At 39.4% G+C, this 24,242-nt stretch overlaps 1 pseudogene; it reads right to left on the minus strand.

Moving 5' to 3' along the window:
- Positions 1-24,242, minus strand: part of LOC100660196 (prostaglandin-E(2) 9-reductase-like) — a 68,838-nt pseudogene that overhangs the window by 9,848 nt on the left and 34,748 nt on the right.

Genomic DNA, 24,242 nt, shown 5'->3' on the forward strand with positions numbered 1-24,242 from the left:
CTGTGTGCCACACCACTCAGCTAGAGAGCCACCGGCATACAGCCCACCTGTATCCATGCTGCCTTCACTGGCCAGCTCTCTCAGTGCCATTTTTTTCTTTCTGTGTCTTCTCTCTCTTTCCCTTCTTTCCTTTCCTTTCTCCCACCCATCTAGCCCCATGTGCTTCCCCCCACCCCTTATTGGCAGGTTGTGCTGCACAATTTGGCTAGAGATCCATTGGCACGTGGCCTCTCTGAATCTGTGCCACACCCACTGGCCAGCTCCTTTAGCACCATATATATTTTTTTGTTTTTATTTCTTCCCTCTTTATTCCAATCCTTCCTTTCCTTTCTCCACCCACCTAGCTCTGTGTGCTGTCCCAGCCACTTTTCGATGGGCTGTACTGCACCATATGGCTAGAGATCCACTGGCACATGGTCTCCCTGAATCCGTGCTGCCCTCAGTGGCTAGCTCCTTCAGCACCATATATATATTTTTTTGTTTCTTCCTCTCTCTACTCCTTCCTTTTCTTTCTTCCACCCACCTAGCCCCATTCACCATCCCTCCCTCTTCTTGAAAGGCTGTGCCACATTGCTTGACTAGAGAGCCACTGGCACATGGCTTTTCCAGGTCCATGCCACCTCTACTGGCCAGTGCCTCAATGCCATTTTTTTTTTTTTTTTTTGCTGATTGCTTTTTTCTTCTCTCTCTGTATTCCTTCTTTCCTTTCCTTTCCCTCACTGACCTAGCCCTGTGCACCACAACCCCATTGTAATTAGCCATGCTGCACCACTCAGCTAGACAGCTACTGGCACATGGCCTCCCTGGGTCTGCATTGAACCAACTTCCTCAGTGCCATATTTTTTATTTGTACCTTTCCCCTTCTCCCTCCCACTTAGGGCCTGCACTGCTTCCACCCCTTTCTGAGGGGCAGTGCTGCACCACCTGGCAAGAGAGACACCAGCTTGCCACCACACTGATTCCACCCTACCCCTAATTGCCAGCTCCCTAAGCGTATTTGTTAATTTTTGTCGTTGTTGTGGTTTATGTTTTTTTTTGTTGTTGTTTCTTCCATCTCTTCCCCTGCTTTTCTTTCCTTTCTTCTGCCTACCTAACTTCATGAGTCACCCATGCCCCTTCCTGACAGATGGAGCTGCACTGCTCAGCTAGAGAGCCATTGGCACAGAGTTTTCCGGGCTCTGCCCCATTCCCACCTGTTGAATCCCACCATGCTGCTTTTTTTATTTACTTTTTTCTAATTCATGTTGGTTTTTTGCTTGCTTCTCTTCTTTCACTGGCTTAACTCCACACACCACACACTCTGCCTTCCCTCCTACCTATCTGCACTGAGGGCCCCTGAACAGCACAAGTGAGGACCTCTGAACTTCTGGGCCCCACCCCACACTGCCCACCAGTGTGCCCTAGTTCATGCTGCAAGTGACCCATTCCCAGCCCTTCCCCCTGCTTGACCTGCCTTGCTGCACCATAGCTAAGTACCCAGCCCTGCAGACTTGGACAAGGGGGTGAGAAATATTGTGCTCACAGATGAGCAAGCAACAAAACATGCCCAGCCAGCCTTCTCAGACATAACCAAATAAAACAAAAAAAGCAGAATGCAACAAACAAGTCTACTGTCAATAAATGAAGAAAATAATTCTTGAATGTCCCAGAGAGGGTTAACAATATCAAAACATATCAAAATATAAGACAGGGTGACTGCAGAAAGCAACCAAAATAAACACTAGATGACCTTCTGGTGGAAGCAAAGGCACTGGAACTACCTGATAGGGCATCCAAAACTCTAATAATATCAGGACTCTGCAAGAGTTTAGGAAAGAGATGAAGGAAAACAGACAAAAATAAGGTAAAACTAGACAAAATCATGGAAAAGATAGACAAAGCAATGGAAGATTCAGGAAAATAACACAGGAACAAGATGTCAAGACAAATAAACAACTAGAAATCATACAAAAACAGCTATCAGAAATCCAAAGGATAAAAAACAAAATTGCAAAAACTGACAGTGAAATAGAAAGTTTTAGGAACAAATTTGAAACAGTGGAAGACAAGATCAAAGATTTGAAGACAGATCCTTGCATACCAATTTGTTTGAGGAAAGATCAGAGAAAAGAATGAAGAAAAATGAAGAAAGCCTGAGAACAATGTGGGATACAATCAAATGCAAAAATTGCAAGCAATCAGAGTTCCAGAACGGGGGAGAAAATGGAATACACAGAGGGTCATTGAAGATTTGCTTACAGAAAACTTCCCTAATATCATGAAAGATGAAACACTTGACCATCCAAGAAGCTTAACAAACCCCATACGGGATAGACGCTAAAAGAAAGTCACCAAGACGTTGCATAATCACACTCACCAAAGCCAAAGACAGAGAAAGAATCCTGAGAGTAGCTTGAGAAAAACAAAAAGTCACCTACAAAGGGGAAACAATACACTAAGCTCTGATTACTCAGCAGGCCCATGCACGCAAGAAGGCAATGAAATGACATGCACAAAACCTTGAAAGAAAAAAACTGCCAAACAAGAATAATGTATCCTGCAAAAAACTCTTGTTCAAATATGACGGCGAAATTAGGACATTTCCAGATAAACAGAAATTAAGAGAATATGTAAAAACTTAACCACACTCACAAGAATTATTAAAGGAAATCCTTTGATAAAAGAACCAACAACATTAGACAAAAACCTGAATCTAGGACACAAGAAAGTATCAGCCAGATACCAACCTAGGTAATGAAGTCTCAAGGATGAAACAAAACTAAAAAATTCACAACAGGAAGCCAGAAAGCCTGATCTGTAAATGACAACAATGTCAGAACAATAAAAGAGAGAATAAATGATGTTGTATACACCTTTCAAATGGAGGGGAAGTCAAGGTGGTATCAAGTAATAAAGGACTGTTTTAAACTTAGGAAGATAGTGGTAAATTACAAGATAACCACAAAGAAAGTAAAAAAAAAAAAAAAAAAAAACCTACTCATCAAAATATAGAAGACAGACACAAATTCTCAGTAAACACGAAATCTACAAAAATGAAAGAAATGGAAAAAAAATCCACAAACAAAAGGAATTCAGCACAGAAAGATGAGGAACAAAGAAAACATCAGCACCAAAAAAAAAAAAAAAAAGCACTCACACCAATTGATAATCACACTGAATGTAAATGACTTAAATGTATCCATAAAGAGACAGAAAGTGAGAGAATGGATTAAAAAAACTTGGCCCATCAATATGCTGTCTAGAAGAGACATACCTTAGAAATGAAGACATAAATATATTAAAAATCAAGACAGAAAAAAATATATCAAGCAAACAGCAACCAAAAAAAAAAAAAAGCAGGAATGACAATGCTAATCTCAGATGCAAAGGACTTGAAAACAAAATCCACCACAAAAGACAAGAAAGGGCATCGTATAATGATTAAAGACAATCCACCATAAGGACATAACCATAATAAATATCTACGCATCCAGTTGCAAGGCTCCAAAATACAAAAAACCAACTCTAACATTAACAAAAAGAGAAATTGACAGTTCCACAATAATAGTAGGAGGTTTCACCACACCACTCTCAGTAAAGTACAGAACATCTAGAAAGAAACTCAGCAAAGATACAGAAAATCTTAAGACCGCATCAATTTTCTTGACCACATAGACATATACAGAACACTCCACCCAACAATAGGAAAGTACACATTCTTTTCCAATGCACATGGACTGTTCTCCAGAATAGACCATATCTTATACCACAAAACAACCCTCAACAAAATCCAAAACACTGAAATAATGCAAAGCGTCTTCTTTGATCACAACGCCATAAAAGTAGAAACTAATAAAAATAAGAGCAAAGGGAAAGATCAAATACATGGGAACTAAATAACACCTTGCTTAAAAACCATAGGGTATTAGATGAAATCAAAGATGGAATAAAAAAATTCCTAGAATCAAATGAGAATGAAAACACATCATACCAAAACCTTTGGGACAGTGCAAAAACAGTGCTCAGAAGTCAATTTACAGCAATAGATACACTCATTACAACAGAAGAAAGGACCAAAATCAAAACACTAGCTATGCAATTTGAACAAATGGAGAGAGAACAGAGAAAGAAGTCCGCAATCACCAAAAGAAAGGAAATAATATGGATCAAAGCAGAAATGAAATAGAGAATACAAAAACAATAAAACAATCAACAAATCCAATAGCTGGTTCTTTGAAAGGATCAACAAAATTTACAAACCTTTGGAAAAACTGACAAAAGAAAAACAAGGAAGGAAGCAAATAACACAAATAATAAATGAAATGGGGGACATTACAACAGACCCAACTGAAATACAAAGGTTCATAATATAGTACTATGAAAAACTGTACTCTGACAAATATGAAAACCTAGAAGAAATGGACAAATTTCTAGAAACACACTACCTGCCTAAACTAACATAAACTGAGGTTGAAAATCTGAACAGACCCATAACAAGAGAACGGATGCAAAAGATAAAAACAAAAACAAACTCCCAGCAAAAAAATGTCCTGGCCCAGATGGCTTCGCTGGAGAATTCTACCAAGCATTCAGAGAAGAGTTTGCACCATTACTACGCGAAAATTTTTAGACCGTAGAAAAGGAAATGATACTTCCAAATTCATTGTATGAAGCCAGCATAACCCTGATACCAAAACCAGGCAAAGAAATCACAAAAATAGAAAATTGCGTACCAATATCTTTCATGATTGTAGATGTAAAAATTCTCAACAAAATCGCAGCCAACAGAGTTCAGCATCGTATCAATAATAATAATAATAATATACCACAACCAAGTGGGTTTCATATCAGGGTGGTTCAACATTAGAAAATCAATCAATGTAATCCATCACATAAATAAAAGAAAATATCACATGATCATCTCATTCAACACAGAAAAGGTATTCTTTAAGTCCAACACCCATTCCTGATAAAAACACTCAATAAAATAAATATAGAAGCAAAATTACTCAGCCTAATAGAGGGCATCCATACAAAAACCAAAGGCCAACAACATTCTCAAAGGAGAGGCTGAAAACCTTCCCCCTGAGAATAAGGATAAGACAAGCATGTTCTTTATTGCCACTCCTATATTTAACAATATGCTGGAAGTCCTAACTAGAGCAATAAAGCAAGAAAAATAAAATAAAATACATCAAAATTAGTAAGGAAAAAGTAAAGCTATCCCTATTCGTGGATGATACGATTATATACATAAAATACATATATATATATATATATATATATATATATATATATACACATACATAGAGAGCCCAAAAGACTCCACAAGAAAACTACGGAACTAATAGAAAGATCCAGCAGAGTAGCCGGATACAGGTTAAACATGAAAAATCAGTTAGATTCCTATATACCAATAAAGAGAACTGCAGAAAGCAATACCACTTACAATAAAACCAAAACCCAGTGCCGTCGAGTTGATTTTGGCTCATAGCAACCCTATAGGACAGAGTAGAACTGCCCCATAGAGTTTCCAAGGAATGCCTGGCGTTTACAATAGCCCTTAAAAAAAATAAAATACTTAGGAATAAATCTAACCAGGGGTGTAAAAGACCTATAGAAAGAAAAATACAAAACACACTGTAAGAAACCAAAAGAAACTTATATAAATGGAAAAACATACCATGCTTGTGGATAGAAGACTAAACATTGTGAAAATGTCAATTCTGCCCAAAGCAATCTACAAATACAAAGCAACCCTGTCCAAATAACAACAGCATAATTTAAGGAGATGGAAAAAGAGAACCTACAGACTGGGAAAAAAATTTCTGGCAATACGTATCTGGCAAAGTTCTAATCTCTAAAATTTATAGGAAAATCTCCACAATAAAAAGACAAATCACACAATTAAAAAACTGGGCAAAGGATATGAAGAGATACTTCAAATAAGACATTCACGTAGCTAACAACACATGAGGAAATGCTCCTGATCACTAGCCATTAGAGAAACGCAAATCAAAACTACAATGAGATACCATTTCACCCTGACATTACTGGCCGGAATTAAAAAAAAAACAGAAAACAAATATTGGAGAGGCTGTGGGGAGTTTGGAACTCTTATGCTTTGTCTGTTCTTGTTGTTGTTAGGTGCCGTCGAGTTGTTTCCGACTCATAGCGACCCTATGCACAACAGAATGAAACACTGTCCGGTCCTGCGCCATCCTTACAATCCTTGTTATGCTTGACCTCATTGCTGCAGCCACTGTGTCCATCCGCCTCCTTGAAGGTCTTCCTCTTTTCCACTGACCCTGTACTCTGCCAAGCATGATATCCTTCTTCAGGGACTGAACCCTCCTGACAACATGTCAAAAATATGTTAAACCCAGTCTCGCCATCCTTGCTTCTAAGGAGCATTCTGGTTGTACTTCTTCTAAGACAGGTTTGTTCATTCTTTTGGCAGTCCATGGTATCTCCAATACTCTTCACCAACACCACATTTCAAAAGTGTCAATTCTTCTTCGGTCTTCCTTATTCATTTCCCAGCTTTCACATGTATATGATTACATTGAAAATGCCATGGCTTGAGTCAGGCGCACCTTAGTCTTCAAGGTGACATCTTTGTTCTTCAACACTTTAAAGAGGTCTTTTGCAGCAGATTTACCCAATGCAACGCGTCTTTTGATTTCTTGACTGCTGCTTCCATGGCTGTTGATTGTGGACCCAAGTAAAATGAAATTTTTGACAATTTCAGTCTTTTCTCCATTTATCATGATGTTGCTTATTGGTCCAGTTGTGAGGATTTTTGTTTTCTTTATGTTGAGGTGCAATCCATACTGAAGGCTGTGGTCTCTGATCTTCATTAGTAAGTGCTTCAAGTCCTCTTCACTTTCAGCAAGCAAGGTTGTGTCATCTGCATAATGCAAGTTGCTAATGACTCTTCCTTCAATCCTGATGCCCCATTCTTCTTCATATAGTCCAGCTTCCTGGATTATTTGTTCAGCCTACAGATTGAGTAGGTATGGTGAAAGAATACAACCCTGATGCACACCTTTCCTGACTTTAAACCAATTAGTATCCCCTTGTTCTGTCCGAACAACTGCCTCTTGATCTATGTAAAGGTTCCTCATGAGCACAATTAAGTGTTCTGGAATTCCCATTCTTCACAATGTTATCCATAATTTGTTATGATCCATGCAGTCGAATGCCCTTGAATAGTCAATAAAACACAGGTAAACATCCTTCTAGTATTCTCTGCTTTCAGCCAGAATCCATCTGACATCAGCAATGATACCCCAGGTTCCACGTCCTCTTCTGAAACCAGCCTGAATTTCTGGCAGTTCCCTGTCGGTATACTGCTGCAGTCATTTTTGAATGATCTTCAGCAAAATTTTGCTTGTGTGTGATATTAATGTTATTGCTCTATAATTTCCACATTTTGTTGGATCACCTTTCTTGGGTATAGGCATAAATATGGATCTCTTCTAGTCAGTTGGCCAGGAAGCTGTCTTCCATATTTCTTGGCATAGATGAGTGAGGACCTCCAGCGCTGCATCTGTTTGTTGAAACATCTCAATTGATATTCCATCAAATCCTGGAGCCTTATTTTTTGCCAATGCCTTCAGAGCAGCTTGGACTTTTCCTTCAGTACCATCGGTCCTGATCATATACTACCTCTTGAAATGGTTGAACATCAACTAATTCGTTTCGGTATAATGATTCTGTGTATTCCCTCCATCTTCTTTTGATGCTTCCTACGTTGTTTAATGTTTTCCCCATAGAATCCTTCACTATTGTAACTCGAGGCTTGAATTTTTCTTTGGTTCTTTCAGCTTGAGAAAAGCCGAAGGTGTTCTTCCATTTTCGTTTTCCATCTTCAGCTCTTTGCACATGTCATTATAATACCTTACTTTGTCTTCTCGAGCTGTCTTTTGAAATCTTCTGTTCAGTTCTTTTACTTCATCAATTCTTCCTTTTGCTTTAGCTGCTTGACGTTCGAGAGCAAGTTTCAGAGTCTCCTCTGACATTCATCTTTGTCCTTTCTTTCTTTCCTGCCTTTTCAATGACCTCTTGCTTTCTTCATGTATGATGTCCTTGATGTCATTCCACAAGTCATGTGGTCTTCAGTCACTAGTGTTCAATGCATCAAATCTATTCTTCAGATGGTCTCTAAATTCAGGTGGGATATACTCAAGGTTGTATTTTGGCTCTTGTGGACTTGCTCTGATTTTCTTTAGTTTCAGCTTGGACTTGCATATGGGCATTTAATGGTCCGTTCCACAGCCAGCCCCTGGCCTTGTTCTGACTGATGATATTGAGCTTTTCCATTGTCTATTTCCACAGATGTAGTCAATTTGATTTCTGTGTGTTCCATCTGGCGAGGTCCAAGTGTGTAGTTGCTGTTTATGCTGGTGAAAAGAAGGTATTTTGCAATGAAGAAGTTGTTGGTCTTGCAAAATTCTATCATTTGATCTCTGGCATTGTTTCTATCACCAAGGCCATATTTTCCAACTACCAATCCTTCTTCTTTGTTTCCAGCTTTTGCATTCCAATCATCAGTAATTATCAATGCATTGTGATTGCATGTTCGATCAATTTCAGACTGTAGCAGCTGATAAAAATCTTCTATTTCTTCATCTTTGGCCCTAGTGGTTGGTGCGTAAATTTGAATAGTAGTCATGTGAACTTGTCTTCCTTGTGGGCATATGGATATTATCCTACCACTGACAGCGTTGTACTTCAGGATAGACTTGAAATGTTCTTTTCGACAATGAATGCAGTACCATTCCTCTTTAAGCTGTCATTTGCAGCATAGTAGACTATATGATTTTCCGATTCAAAATGACCAATACCAGTCCATTTCAGCTCACTGAAGCCTAGGATAATGATGTTTATGTGTTCCATTTCATTTTTGACAATTTCCAATTTTCCTAGATTTATACTTTGTACATTCCAGATTCTGGTTATTAATGGATGTTTGCGGCTGTTTCTTCTCATTTTGAGTAGTGCCACATCAGCAAATGAAATAGAGAATAGAAAAACAGTTGAAAGAGTTAACTAGACCAAAAGCTGGTACTTTGAAAAGATCAATAAAATCTATAAACCATTGGCAAAATCGATGAAAGAAAAAAGGAAGAGGAAGCAATTAACCTGAATAAAAATGAGGTTGGTGATATCACAAAAGGCCCAACTGAAATTAAAAGAATCACAACAGAATACTATGAAAAACAGTACTCTAACAAATTTGTAAACCTAGGGGAAATGGGCAAATTTATAGAAACATACTACCTACTTAAACCAATACAGAAGTAGAGCAACTAAATAAAATTATAACAAAAGAAGAGATTGAACAGGTAATTAAAAAACTTCCAACAAAAAAGCCCTGACCCTGAAGGCTTCACTGAAGAATTCTACCAAACTTTCAGAGTAGAGTTAACACCACCACTACTAAAGGTATTTCAGAGCATAGAAAAGGATGGAACACTCCCAAACTCATTCTATGAAGTCAGCATATCCCTGATACCAAAACCAGGTAAAGGCACCACAAAAAAAGAAAATTACGGTCCAATATTCCACTTGAAAGCAGATGCAAAAATCCTCAGCAAAATGCTCCACTACCAAACCCACTGCCTTCCAGCCACTGCCGTCGAGTGGATAGAATTCAACAACATATCAAAAAAAAAAATTCACTTGACCAAATGGGATTCATACCAGGTATGCAGGGATGGTTCAACATTAGAAAAACAATTAATGTAATCCACCGTATAAATAAAACAAAAGACAAGAACCACATGATCTTATCAATTGATGCAGAAAAGGCATTTGACAAAGTCCAATGTCCATTTATGATAAAAACTCTTAGCAAAATAAGAATAACCCACCACCCCTAGAAGGGAAATTTCTCAACATAATAAAAGGTGTTTATACACAGCCAACAGCCAACATCATCCTAGATGGAGAGATTCTGAAAGCATTCCGCTTGAGAATGAAAACCAGACAAGAATGCCCTTTATCACCACTCTTACTAACATTGTGTTGGAGGTTCTAGCCAGAGCAATTAGGCTACAAAAAGAAATAAAGGGCATCCAAATTCGTAAGGAAGAAGTAAAAGTATCTCTGCTTGCCGATGATATGATCTTATATACAGAAAACCCTAAAGAATCCACAAGAAAAATACTGGAACTAATAGAATATTTCAGCACAGAATCAGGATACAAGACAAACATACAAAAAAATCAGTTGGATTCCTCTACACCAACAAAGAGAATGTTGAAGAGGAAATTGCCAAATCAATACCATTTGCAATAGCCCCCAAGAAGATAAAACACTTAGGAACAAATTTAACCAGAGACTTAAAATACCTATAAAAAGAAAACTACAAGACACTACTGCAAGAAATCAAGAGACCTAAGTAAGTGGAAAAACATACCTTGCTCATGGATAGGAAGACTCAACATCATGAAAATGTCTATTCTACCTGAAGCATCTACACATACAATGCAATCCCGATCCATATTACAAAAACATTTTTTAATGAGATAGAGAAACAAGTCACCAACTTTATATGGAAGGGGAAGAGGCCCCAGATAAGTAAAGCATTACTGAAAAAGGAGAACAAAGTGTACGGCCTCACACTACCTGATTTTAGAACCTATTATACCACCACAGTAGTAAAAACAAACCTGGTACTGGTACAACACATGCATAAACCAATGAAACAGAATTGAGAATCCAGACATAAATCCATCCACATATGAGCAGTTGATATTTGACAAAGGCCCAAAGTATGTTAAATGGGGGAAAAGACAGTCCCTTTAACAAATGGTGCTGGCATAACTGGATATCCATCTGCAAAACACTGAAACAAGATCCATACCTCACACCATGCAAAAAAATTAATTCAAAATGGATCAAGGACCTAAATATCAAACCTAAAAAGACAAAAATCATGGAAGAAAAAATAGGGACAATGCTAGGAGCTCTAATACATGGCATAAACAGTATAAAAACATTACTAACAATACACAAACACTAAAAGAGAAACTAGATAACTGGGTGCTCCCAAAAATCAAACGCTTATGCTCATCCAAAGACTTCACCATAACAATAAAAAGACAACCTACAGACTATGAAAAAATTTTTGGCTATGACAGATCCGATCAGTGTCTAATCTCTAAAATCTACAAGATACTGCAAAACCTCATCAATGAAAACACAAATAGCCCAATTAAAAAATGGGCAAAGGATAAAAACAGGCACTTCACTGAAGAAGACATTCAGGCAGTTAACAGATACATGAGGAAATGCTTGTGATCATTAGCCATCTCCAAAACCGAAGCCAAACTCACTGCTGTTGAGTTGATTCCAAATCATAGAGACCCTATAGGACAGAGTAGAACTGCCCCATAGAGTTTCCAAGGAGCGCCTGGTGGATTCGAAATGCTGACCTCTTGGTTAGCAGCCATAGCATTTAACCACTAAGCCACCAGCATTTCCAAACCTGTTGTCACCCTGTCGATTCTGACTCGTAGTTACGCTATAAGGCAGATTAGAACTGCCCCGTACAGTTTCCAAGGAGTGCGTGGTGGATTTGGACTGCTAAACTTTTGGTTAGCAGCCATAGCACTTAACCATTACACCACCAGGCTTCCATTTAGAGAAATGCAAATCAAAACTACAATGAGATACCATCTCACCCCAACAAGGTTGGCATTAATCTAAAAAAGCAAAAAATAATAAATGTTGGAGAGGTTGTGGAGAGACTGGAACACTTATACACTGCTGGTGGTAATGTAAAATGGTACAACCACTTTGGAAATCGATTTGGTGCTTCCTCAAAAAGGTAGAAATAGAACTACCATATGATCCAGCAGTCCCACTCTAGGAATATATTCTAGAGAAATAAGAGCCATCACATGAATAGACATATGAATACCCACGTTCATTGCAGCACCGTTTACAATAGCAAAAAGATGGAAACCTCCAAGTTGCCCATCAATGGATGAAAGGGTAAACAAATTATGGTATATTCATACAATGGAATACTATGCAACAATAAAGAACAATGATGAATTCGTGAAACATCTCATAACGTGGAAGAATTTGGAAGGTGTTAAGCTGAGTGAAATTAGTCAGTCGCAAAAGGGCAAATATTATATGAGAACACTATTATAAGAACTCAAGGAAACAGAAGAGAATATTCTTTGATGGGGTTGTGGTGACGAGGGTGAGTATTCACTAATTAGATAGTAGACAAGAATTATTTTAGGCTAGAGGAAGGACAACAGAATATAGGGGAAGTCAGCACACCTGGACTAAACCAAAAGCTAAGAAGTTTCCTGAATAAAGCAAAACACTTCGAGGGACAGAGTAGCAGGGGCTGGGGTCTGGGGACCATGGTTTCAGGGGACATCTAGGTCAATTGGCATAACAGAGTATAGGGGTGAGTGGCATCTGGGGTCTTAAAAGCTAGCAAGCAGCCATCTAAGATGCATCAATTGGTCTCAACCCACCTGGAGCAAAGGAGAAGGAAGAATGCCAAAGACACAAGGAAAATATGAGCCCAAGAGAAAGAAAGAGTCACATAAAGCATAGACTCCAACAGCCCAACACCAGAAGAACTAGATGGTACCCAGCTACCACCAATGACTACCCTGACAGGGAACACAACAGAGAGTCCCTGATGGAGCAGGAGAAAAGTGGGGTGCAGAAATCAAATTTTAGTAGAAAGACCTGACTTAATGATCTGTCTCTGTCTGGAGGGACTCTGGAAGACAGGGTCCTTGGACTCTCTGTTAGCCCAGTAGTGAAGACATTCCCTAAGCCAACTTTTCAGACAAAGCTTAGACTGGACTATAAGACATAAAACACTTATGAAGAGAGTGTTTCTCAGCACAAGTAGATACATAAGACTAAATGGGCAGCTCCTGTCCAGAGGTGAGATGAGAAGGCAAAAGGGGATGGAGCTGGTTGAATGGACATGGGAAATCCGGGGTTGAAAGGAGGAGTATGCTGTCATAGTATAGGGAGAGCAACTAGGGTCACATGACAATGTGTGTATAAATTTTTGTATGAGAAACTAACTTGAACTATGAACTTTTACTTAAAGGAGAATAAAAAGAAAAAGAGAGAGGGAAAGAAGGAAACTAAAGACTTACAGAAGAAACTAGTTTACAGGACTAATAGTCTAAGAACCATGACTTCATCTACCCTGAGACCAAAAGAACAAGATGGTGTCTGCATACCACTACAATAGAAGGACCCTGATAGAATGGGAGAAAAATGTGGAAAAGAACTCAAGTTCTTAAAATGCCCAGACTTACTGAATAGAAGTTTTTCACTTCTATTCACTGTTTTTTTTTTTTTTAAGAGATAGTTTAAGAAAGGGAGTATCCAAATATCAATAGGGTCATGTTCAAGGGACTCAAGAAACTGGTTTTAAGAGCTTCTTGCTAACTATATTTAGGGCTTTAAGCATCATGAGGAATGTCAGTAATGAGTAAAATATTGACTCAAATAAATCCATAAACGCATATATTCAGGAGGGACCAATTCCTGGAGAAGGACATCATGCGAGGTAAAATAAAGCATGAGGGAAAAAAGAGGAAGATGGCCAACAGGATGGATTGACACAGCGGCTGAAACAATGGGCTCAAGCATGACAACTATTATGAGGATGGCGTAGGACCAGACAGTGTTTTCTTCTGTTGTACATAGGGTTGCTATGAGTCGGAATTGACTCAATGGCACCTAACAACAGCAATGAACTCAGAGATAGTTACAGAAAGGACACATAAATGAACATAGAGAGAATATGTAAATGTGTCTGTATTTTAGAAATTGATGAATCAAAGTAATGGATGTTCATTGCAGCATTTTTTTTCCAAGTTTTCTGTACATTTTTAAAAGTTCTAAACAGGAAGTTAGAAAAAATTTACCAATGGAGTACCAAAATTATTAGCCATCTATAAATAAATCTAACAAAATATGGAAATGTTTTCATGGAGAATGTTAAATAAAAAAATGAGATAACAAAATTAAAAAATTTAAAATTATTTATGTTTTAATTTTTTTAAATCAAAAGAATAATAAATTAAAAATATGTAAAAACATCCAAATAATTGACATTATATAATGATTATGGACTGGAAATTTCAATATTGTAATGATGTTAATTATTCCTAAAAGGATCTACAATTTCAGTGCTATATTTTGCAGCCACTTTTTTTTTATTATAGAATTGGTAAGAAGATGCTAAATTTCATAAAAGACCAAAATGATTGAGAATAGCCAAGACTTTCTTAAAGAAGGAGTGAGGGAAATCCATACCATTCTGGATAGCAAGTTCTCTTCTTCGTTTTTATTAAGACAGTATAGAGTAGTAAGTAGGTCAATTGAATAGAGGAAAGGAGCCAGACACAGACTTAGGGACATTTGATTTAAGATTAAAGTTGGCAATGAAAATCTTTGGTCAAATATAGACATTTAAATAATTGGTTCTGGGATGTTGAACATCCATTTTAATAATATACATATAGATTTGCACTCTTATTTCACATAGTACTAAAAAATCAATTCCAAGTGAATTACAGACCCAAATTTGGAAGGAAAAACTTTTAACTCTTTGCAAGAAAATATGGAAGAGTATAGTAAAGATCTCAATGTAGGAATAGACACAACAATCATCTGCTACAAAGGAAAGGTATGATGAACTTGACTACATTAAGATTAAGAAAGTTTGTTTATGAAAAAATACCCTAACAAGAAAGAAAAAAGAAGGCATGAAATACAAGACATTCAACAAATGTAAGTGTGACAAATGATTATTATCCAGAATATATAAATATGCCAGATTGATTATAAAAACACCTCTCAATTCTTTACACCTTCCTATATCCACACCCTTTGCAATGTGACTGTGCAGTTCTTCCCCTTAAGGTGGTATCTCTTTGCCCATCCATTAAATCTGGCCTAGACTTGTTTTGGCCAGTAGAATTTGTCAGAAGCATTGATGTGCCAGTTCTGAGCCTAGAACTGAAAAGGCTTAGCATGCATCCACTCACTCTTTTTAAAACTTGCCACTGTAAGTTGACGAATCCTGGGCTAGTCAGCTAAAGAATGAAAACTACGTGGAGGAGAGTTGAGGCACAAGGGAAAACAGCCCAGTCAGCTCCAGGGGCAGAGCTGCCTCATTCCTGCTCTTGAGTGTAAACAGAAGAGAGAGTCCAGTCTAGAAGAAGAACTGTTCAGCTCTAAGTTGTCAATCCAAGAGTCATGAGTGAAGTTGTTTCTGTATTACTTTCTAAGTTTTAGGCTGCTTTATTATGCTGCTCTAGCTAATAATTCAATAAATATCCCCTACAAGTAAGTAAAAAGATAGACAACTAAAAAAATTAGCAAAAGACTTGAACAGGCACTTTAAAAAGAGGAACTTGTGGTGAATAAATACATGCAAATCAAACTACATTAATATCAGGGCAATGAAAAGTAAAATCAGATTGAGGGGCTCTTAGACATCCTCCAAATTAGCAAGAAGGTGAAAGGCTAAAAATGTCAAGCACTGGCTAAAATATGCAACAAGGCAGAATATCTTATATGGTTCATAGGAGTATAAGTAGGTAAAATCATTCTGGAAAGAGTTTGATATCACCAAATACATGTCTCAGGAAAGGTGTGTGCCAGGGTTTTATCCTTTCACCAGTTATTCAATCTGTACTCTCATTAACAACTTGGGTTATGCAGATGACAGAATCTTGCTTGCTGAAAGAGGACTTGAAACAATTGCTGATGAAGATCAAAGAACACAGCCTTTAGGATGGTTTACACCTCAACATAAAGAAAACAAAAATCCTCACAACTGGACCAATAAGCAACATCATGATAAACAGAGAAAAGATTGAAGTTGTCAAGAATTTCATCTTACAACTTGGCTCTGCAATCAACACCCATGGAAGCAGCAGTCAAGAAATCCAAACATGCATTGCATTGGGCAAATCTGCTACAAAAGATCTACTTAAAGTGTTAAAAAGCAAAGATGTCACTTTAAGGACTAAGGTGCACCTGACCCAAGCCATGGTGTTTTCAATTGCCTCATATGCGAATGAATGGTGGACAATGAATAAGGAAGACCTAAGAAGAATTGATGCCTTCGAATTATGGTGCTGGTGAAGAATAGTGAATATACCCTGGGCTGCAAAAAGAATGAACATATCCGTCTTGGAAGAAGTACAGTCAGAATGCTCATTAGAAGCTAGGATGGTGAGACTTTGTCTCACATATTTTGGACATGTTATCAGGAGGGACCAGTCCCTGTAGAAGGACATCATCCTTGGTAAAGTGTAGAGAGTGGAAGGAAAAAGAGGAAGACCCTCGACGAAATGGATTGACACACTGGCTGTAACAATGGGCTGAAGGCATAACAATTGTGAGGAGAGCGCAGGACCAGGCAGTGTTTCTTTCCCTTGTACCTAAGGTCATTACAAGTTGTAACTGACTCAACAGCACCTAATAACACCAACAATAAATGTGAACCTACTAGCTCCTATTACCGATCAGTTTCATTCCTATATCTAGGAATATATCCTACGGATGCTTTGCTATGTGTACACCAGCACCCATGTATAAGAATGTCCCTAGCACGATTATTCAAACGGCAAAAACAAACAAGCAATCTTCAAACAACACAAATGCCCTGAACAGTAGTTGGATAAATAATTACATAGTCACAAAATGTAATACTCTGCAGAAGTGAAAATGAATAAACTACAGCTGCATGCATCACGTGAATGAATCTCACAAACTTAACATTGGCCAAATGAAGTAAATGAGAAATGCAGTGTGATTCTACTTACATAATGTTTTTTTTTTTAATTAATTTTTATTAAGCTTCAGGTGAACATTTACCATTCCAATCAGTCTCTCACATGTAGGTTTACATACATCTTACTCCTTTCTCCCACTTGCTCTCCCCCTATTGAGTCAACCCTTTCAGTCTCTTGTTTTGTGCCAATTTTGCCATCTTCCCTCTCTCTCTATCTTCCCATCACTCCTCCAGACAAGAGTTGCCAACACACTCTCCTGTGTCCACTTGATTTAATTAGCTCACTCTTCATCAGCATCTCTCTCCCCCCCCCACTGACCAGTCCTTTTCATGCCTGATGAGTTGTCTTCGGGGATGGTTCCTGTCCTGTGCCATCAGAAGTTCTGGGGAGCATTGTCTCTGGGATTCCTCTAGTCGCAGTCATACCATTAGGTATGGTCTTTTTATGAGAATTTGGGGTCTGTATCCCATTGGTCTCCTGCTCCCTCAGGAGTTGTCCGTTGTGCTCCCTAGCAGGGCAGACATCGATCGTGGCCGGGCACCAACTAGTTCTTCTGGTCTCAGGATAATGTAGGTCTCTGGTTCATGTGGCCCTTTCTGTCTCTTGGGTTCTTAGTTGTCGTGTGGCCTTGGTGTTCTTCCTTTGCCTTTGCTCCAAGTGGGTTGAGACCAATTGATGTATCTTAGATGGCCGCTTGTTGGCATTTAGGACCCCAGGCGCCACAATTCAAAGTGGGATGCAGAATGTTTTCATAATAGAATTATTTTGCCCGTTGACTTAGAAGTCTCCTCAAACCACGTTCCCCAGACCCCAGCCCCTGCTCCGCTGACCTTTGAAGTTTTCATTTTATCCTGGAAACCTCTTTGCTTTTAGTCCAGTCCAATTAGGCTGACCTTCCTTGTATTGTGTGTTGTCTTTCCCTTCACCCAAAGCAGTTCTTATCTACTGATTGATCAATAGAAAACCCTCTCCCTCCCTCCCTCCCCCCTTTGTAACCACAAAAGTATGTGTTCTTCTCCGTTTTTTCTATTTCTCAAGATCTTATAATAGTGGTCTTATACAATATTTGTCCTTTTGCCTCTGACTCATTTCGCTCAGCATAATGCCTTCCAGATTCCTCCATGTTATGAAATGTTTCAGAGATTCGTCATTGTTCTTTATCGATGCGTAGTATTCCATTGTGTGAATATACCACAATTTATTTACCCATTCATCCGTTGACGGACATCTTGGTTGCTTCCACCTTTTTGCTATTGTAAACAGAGCTGCAATAAACATGGGTGTGCATATGTCTGTTTGTGTGAAGGCCCTTGTATCTCTAGGGTATATTCCGAGGAGTGGGATTTCTGGGTTGTATGGTAGTTCTATTTCTAACTGTTTAAGATAACGCCAGATGGATTTCCAAAGTGGTTGTACCATTTTACTATCCCACCAGCAGTGTATGAGAGTTCCAATCTCTCCGCAGCCTCTCCAACATTTATTATTTTGTGTTTTTTGGATTAATGCCAGTCTAGTTGATGTGAGATGGAATCTCATCGTAGTTTTAATTTGCATTTCTCTAATGGCTAATGATCGGGAGCATTTTCTCATGTATCTGTTGGCTGCCTGAATATCTTCTTTAGTGAAATGTGTGTTCATATCCTTTGCCCACTTCTTGATTGGGTTGTTTGTCTTTTTGTGGTTGAGTTTTGACAGAATCATGTAGATTTTAGAGATCAGGCACTGGTCTGAGGTGTCATAGCTGAAAATTCTTTCCCAGTCTGTAGGTGGTCTTTTTACTCTTTTGGTGAAGTCTTTAGATGAGCATAGGTGTTTGATTTTTAGGAGCTCCCAGTTATCTGGTTTCTCTTCATCATTTTTGGTAATGTTTTGTATTCTGTTTATGCCCTGTATTAGGGCTCCTAGGGTTGTCCCTATTTTTTCTTCCATGATCTTTATCGTTTTAGTCTATATGTTTAGGTCTTTGATCCACTTGGAGTTAGTTTTTGTGCATGGTGTGAGGTATGGGTCCTGTTTCATTCTTTTGCAAATGGATATCCAGTTACGCCAGCACCATTTGTTAAAAAGACTATCATTTCCCCAATTGACTGACACTGGTCCTTTGTCAAATATCAGCTGCTCATACATGGATGGATTTATATCTGGGTTCTCAATTCTGTTCCATTGGTCTATGTGCCTGTTGTTGTAGCAGTACCAGGCTGTTTTGACTACTGTAGCTGTATAATAGGTTCTGAACTCAGGTAGAGTGAGGCCTCCCACTTTCTTCTTCTTTTTCAGTAATGCTTTGCTTATCCGGGGGTTCTTTCCCTTCCATATGAAATTAGTGATTTGTTTCTCTATCCCCTTAAAATACGACATTGGTATTTGTATTGGAAGTGCATTATATGTATAGATGGCTTTTGGTAGAATAGACATTTTTACTATGTTAAGTCTTCCTATCCATGAGCAGGGTATGTTCTTCCACTTAAGTATGTCCTTTTGAATTTCTTGTAGCAAAGTTTTATAGTTTTCTTTGTATAGGTCTTTCACATCCTTGGTAAGATTTATTCCTAAGTATTTTATCTTCTTGGGGGCTACTTGAATGGTATTGATTTGGTTATTTCCTCTTTGGTGTTCTTTTTGTTGATGTAGAGGAATCCAAGTGATTTTTGTATGTTTATTTTATAACCTGAGACTCTTCCAAACTCTTCTATTAGTTTCAGTAGTTTTCTGGAGGATTCCTTAGGGTTTTCCATGTATACGATCATGTCATCTGCAAATAGTGATAGCTTTACTTCCTCCTTGCCAATCTGGATACCCTTTATTTCTTTGTCTAGCCTAATTGCCCTGGCTAGGACTTCAAGTACGATGTTGAATAAGCCATCACTGGGAAACTAGATTTTCCAGGTAATCAGCTAAAAAAAAAAATGCAGTCAGATCCCTATCGGAATTCTCCTTCTGGCTCAGGGTATTCGGATGTTAATGGAGCCGCCTGGGGAGGGTGGGGGAGGGATCAGAGAGCTAGGCGTGTAGCACCACAGAATATAGAGCTGATCCCCGCGTTCACGCTCCGCCCCCATCCGCCAGAATTCCGGCAGGACGGCTCCCCGGCTGGGACGCTACTCTTCCAGCTCCAAGATCTGTCACTTCCTCCCAGGGATTTCTCCCTCCGGTGCGCCGCACCGCTCACACGAACTGAGTGGGCGTGGCCCTCACGAACAGCTGGGCCCGCCCCCGGGGTCTATTCAGGGGAATGCGCTCACACCCCACCCGCTCTCGCCAAGATCCCAGCAGGACGGCTCCCCGGCTGGGACGCTGCTCTCCCCACTCCAAGACCAGTCACCTCCTCCCGTGGATTTCTCCCTCTGGTGCGCTGCACCGCTCGTGCGAACTGGGTGGATGTGGCCCTCACGAACGTCTGGGCGCCCCCCCGGGGTCGCTTCAGGGAAATATAGGTGATCCCCACGCTCGCGCCTCACCCGCCTCCCGCCAAACTCCCGGCGGTATGGCTTCCCGGCTGGGACGCTGCTCTCCCCGCTCCAAGATCAGTCACTGCCTCCTGGGTGCTTCTCCTGCTGGCTGCGCCGCTACGCCGCCCGTGCCAACCAGCTAGACTCCCTCCTGGGATGGGTTCGGGGGGGTAGGGCTGGGCCCCTTTACTGTGCCGTCTGCCCCCCTGGGCTCTGCCCCAGCCCGGGCTCCGAAGGTCACTTGCCTGGTACGCTGGCTCTTAGTTCTGAAAACAATCGCTGTCTGCCCGTATTTGTTCGTTCTCCATCTTTAAGTCTGTGTTTGTTGTTCAGAGTTCGTAGATTGTTATATATGTGATCGATTCACTTGTTTTTCCGAGTCTTTGTTGCAAGAGGGATCGGCGGTAGCGTCCACCTAGTCCGCCATCTTGGCCCCGCCTCTCTACATAATGTTTTATAACAGGTAGATTGAAAAGGATGTGAAGTGATATACCCTTAAGTAGCAAAACTGTAATAACAGCCAAAGGAACAATTGATTATTACAAGAGTTAGAAGAATGGACACCGACAGTGGAGGGAGATACAATCAGTGAGCTTCAGGTGGGCATGATGTGCTCTTTCATAACCTAAATGACCCTCAGGTGTTCAGTTTATTGTTATAGTTTTAACTAGAGATATCATTTTATATACTCTTGTGTTTGTGAAACATTGTACATTTTAGAAAGGTGTGGCAAGCAAGATGGCTCAATTGACACAATTCTCAAATTGACAGCACAGGCTTGACTTTGCAATTGTGCATCTTCTCAGGTCAAAGTTAAAACTTGTGTCTCTGAAATCAACATTTAAGAGTAATATTATGCCAGTCTGTGTAGTTTGCTGCAATTTTTAAAGAGCATATATACCTTTATATGCAGGGAATATCTGGGAAGCTGTACAGGAAAAGTAAAAAAGAGATTGGTATGGAGAAGAAGGCTGGGCGATTGGGTACTGGGGAATGGATTGGGAGACTTACTTTTCCCTTTTATCTTTTATGTAATATAAAATTCAAAAAGTTTTATACACCAGATAATAACATTTTTGTTGTCCCAGGAATGGGGTCTCTTTCTGCCTGCAGTCAGGGAGGAAGAGATTGTCATCAGGACCTTGGTCTTTGCAATTTAAAGGCCCTGTAGGTAAGATGGGATCATCCATTGCATCTGGTTAGGCGCACACGTATGGGGAGAGAGTGACTCAGAGCCTTCAACTGGTTCCTGGCAAAAGAATCCTAGAGTAATGGAGACTGAAAAATCACCTAATACAACTACCTCTCTTTAAAAATGAAGAAAATAATATGCCTCATGCAAGGGGTTGGGGGTAGGTAGGCAGGTGGGGCAGTTACAAATACATTGCAGTGAAAGCTAGAGTGAAAATTCCTGATTTCTGTCCAATTCTTTTCCATCCAGACATGCTGCCTCTCTGGTTGTTTTACAAGAAGGAGAAAAACCCTAGTTAATGCACATAAGGCATATGTGCATGGGAAACCAACATGCCCTAAGTTGCCTTGAGCCTTACAAAGAAGAACATCTGTGAAGGTTATAACTTAGGCGCCATGACACCGCAGCCTTGCTCATCACCTGCATGTTCTCTTTGATCCTCTTCTCATTGTAACTCTTGGCCAGGACCACGACCCCACGCTGTAGCTGATAGCAAAGGGCAATCAATGCTGGGGTCCATTTGTGCTTTTTAGCCAGAGCACCAAGAACTGGATCATCCAAGAGAACGGAGAAGCTCTGGTCCATCCTGGATGGAAATGCAGAAATGCTGAACACATGAAGCTGAGTTTTCGGTTCGTCAGGAGTCTTCTAAAACTAAGGTGATCTCCTTTGGACGAATGGTTTTCCAGTTGTGGTCCCTGAACCAGCATCACCTGCATCACCTGGGAACTTGATAGAAATGCAAATTATAGGGTTTCACCCAGATGTGTTGAACAGAGCTGAAGGGGATTCAGCATTCTGTGTTTCAAAAAGTCTTCCAGGCCATTCTGATGTTCTCTTGAGTTTGAAAGAAAGAGCCCTGGTTGCACAGTGGTTAAAGTGCTTAGCTGCTAATCAGAAGGCTGGTGGTTCTAAGCCACTCTTTGGGAGAAAGATGTGGCAGTCTGCTTCCCTGAAAATTTATAGCCTTGGAAACTCTATGGGGACAATTGTACTTGGTCCTGGAGGGTTGTAATAGTTGGAATCGATTGGATAGCAATAGGTTTAGTTTGGAAACAATGGTCCTAGGTCCTTGGATTTCCCCTTTTACTTCTCATTGGGTGTTTTTCTTCTCTGGGTATAGCCCCAGAGGAAGGGGAATGAGAGTGGGAAGGCTTGGATAGTTTTTATTCTAATTTTTCTAAGATATTGGTGAAAACTGAGTAGGCCCCAAATGGGCACTATTCATTCTCATCCTTAATCATAGTGTGTAACATTTGCACAGAAGTTTCCAAATGTTTTCAGATAATAATTTGTTTCTATCCTCATAGACCTAGGAGTTAATTATTATTTTCCTGATTTTAAATATGACTGAACCTTCTGGAAGACACTACTTGAAATATTTTAATCAGTAAGAAAGTGTCACAATCATGACTTGAACTTATGTCTTTTGTCTCAGTTTTTTAATTATGTATAGATTTTAATGTAGACATGTATTATTGATGTGGAAACTACAAATTAGAGACACATATGCCAAGCCAGGAGAATTTGGCTGAATGCCTGGGTCTCACAGGACATAGTTTAATTTAATCAGTAACCTAGCCCTTAGAGGTAATGAACTAGGTCGCTTCTTTAGATTTAAGTGTAAACTAACAACCTGAGTCCTTAGCCCACATTCCAGACAAACAGACACCCAGCCCTGCTATCTGCAGCCCCTCAGGAGGCATGGACCCCCTCCTCCACCTTTCCTTTACTGAAACACTGCAACATTAGTCTTTTAAAGTAAACTGACATTTCAGAGGAGAAAGGATCTCAAAGACTTGTAGTGAACCTCTAGGAAACGGGCTGAAACCACCTGCACTTCTGGGACTCTCTTTGTTCCTCTCTGACTACGTTAGCCCCAATACTGCCAGATTTCTTTGGAACATGCAGATTAGTCTCAAATCATTAATAGAATAATAAATCTTTAGTATTGTTTTTAATTTTGTTTTCATTCTCAGAAATTTTTTTATATTGGCTATCTATAACCAGACATATAATGCAAAAACATTGGACTGGGTAATGGGATTATAAAAAAGTACTTCTGAAGTTGCTCACCCTACTTTCCCCAAGCAGTTGAGATTTAACACCAGGATATAGGATATGGTATAAATAAAAAGATTTCTTCAGTAATGGTGTTTTGGTTGATCTTGCAGTTTTCCTCATTACCACCTTTTGTCTCGGTGGGATCCCAGAGCACTGTAGGCAACCAGAATAGTATCTTTCTACCTGCAGAAATCCAGCAATTTGCTCTGGTTGAGATAAGGGTGACATTCCACCTGTAGATTTCCAAGACAAGAGAGAAGGGTAATAATGGATCTGAATGAGGAAAGAATTTCTTAGCTGTGGACATCAAATTGTGCCAGAAGCATGAAAGTACTCAAAGACTTACAAGTGCATGTTCGAAGGACAAAGGAAAAAACTTTGGTGGGTAGGTTTGAGCATCAAGAGGAATAAAGAATAAAGTAATTTCTAATACACTGAATAAAAAAAGAAAATCTCTAAATTCATATGAACGGCAGACAGACAGAAAGGTAGAGAAAGAGAGAGAAAAAGAGTGAGAGTGAGAGCAAGAGAAAGAAAGAGACTGAGAACAATTTGTTCCTACTGAAGAAGATTACCAGAGTAATTGCTTTCTATGAATATCGATAATTAAAGGGTAAGAATTACATATTTACTGTATCCTATAGAAATAATTGTAGTTTATCTGAGTTGATAGAAAATATTCTTGTTTTATAGAAAAATATCAGGTAAGAAAGCGCAAAGAATGAGAAAAATAGAAAATCA

Source organism: Loxodonta africana, chromosome 4 (assembly GCF_030014295.1).
Source record: "Loxodonta africana isolate mLoxAfr1 chromosome 4, mLoxAfr1.hap2, whole genome shotgun sequence".
In the NCBI taxonomy this organism is placed as follows: domain Eukaryota; kingdom Metazoa; phylum Chordata; class Mammalia; order Proboscidea; family Elephantidae; genus Loxodonta; species Loxodonta africana.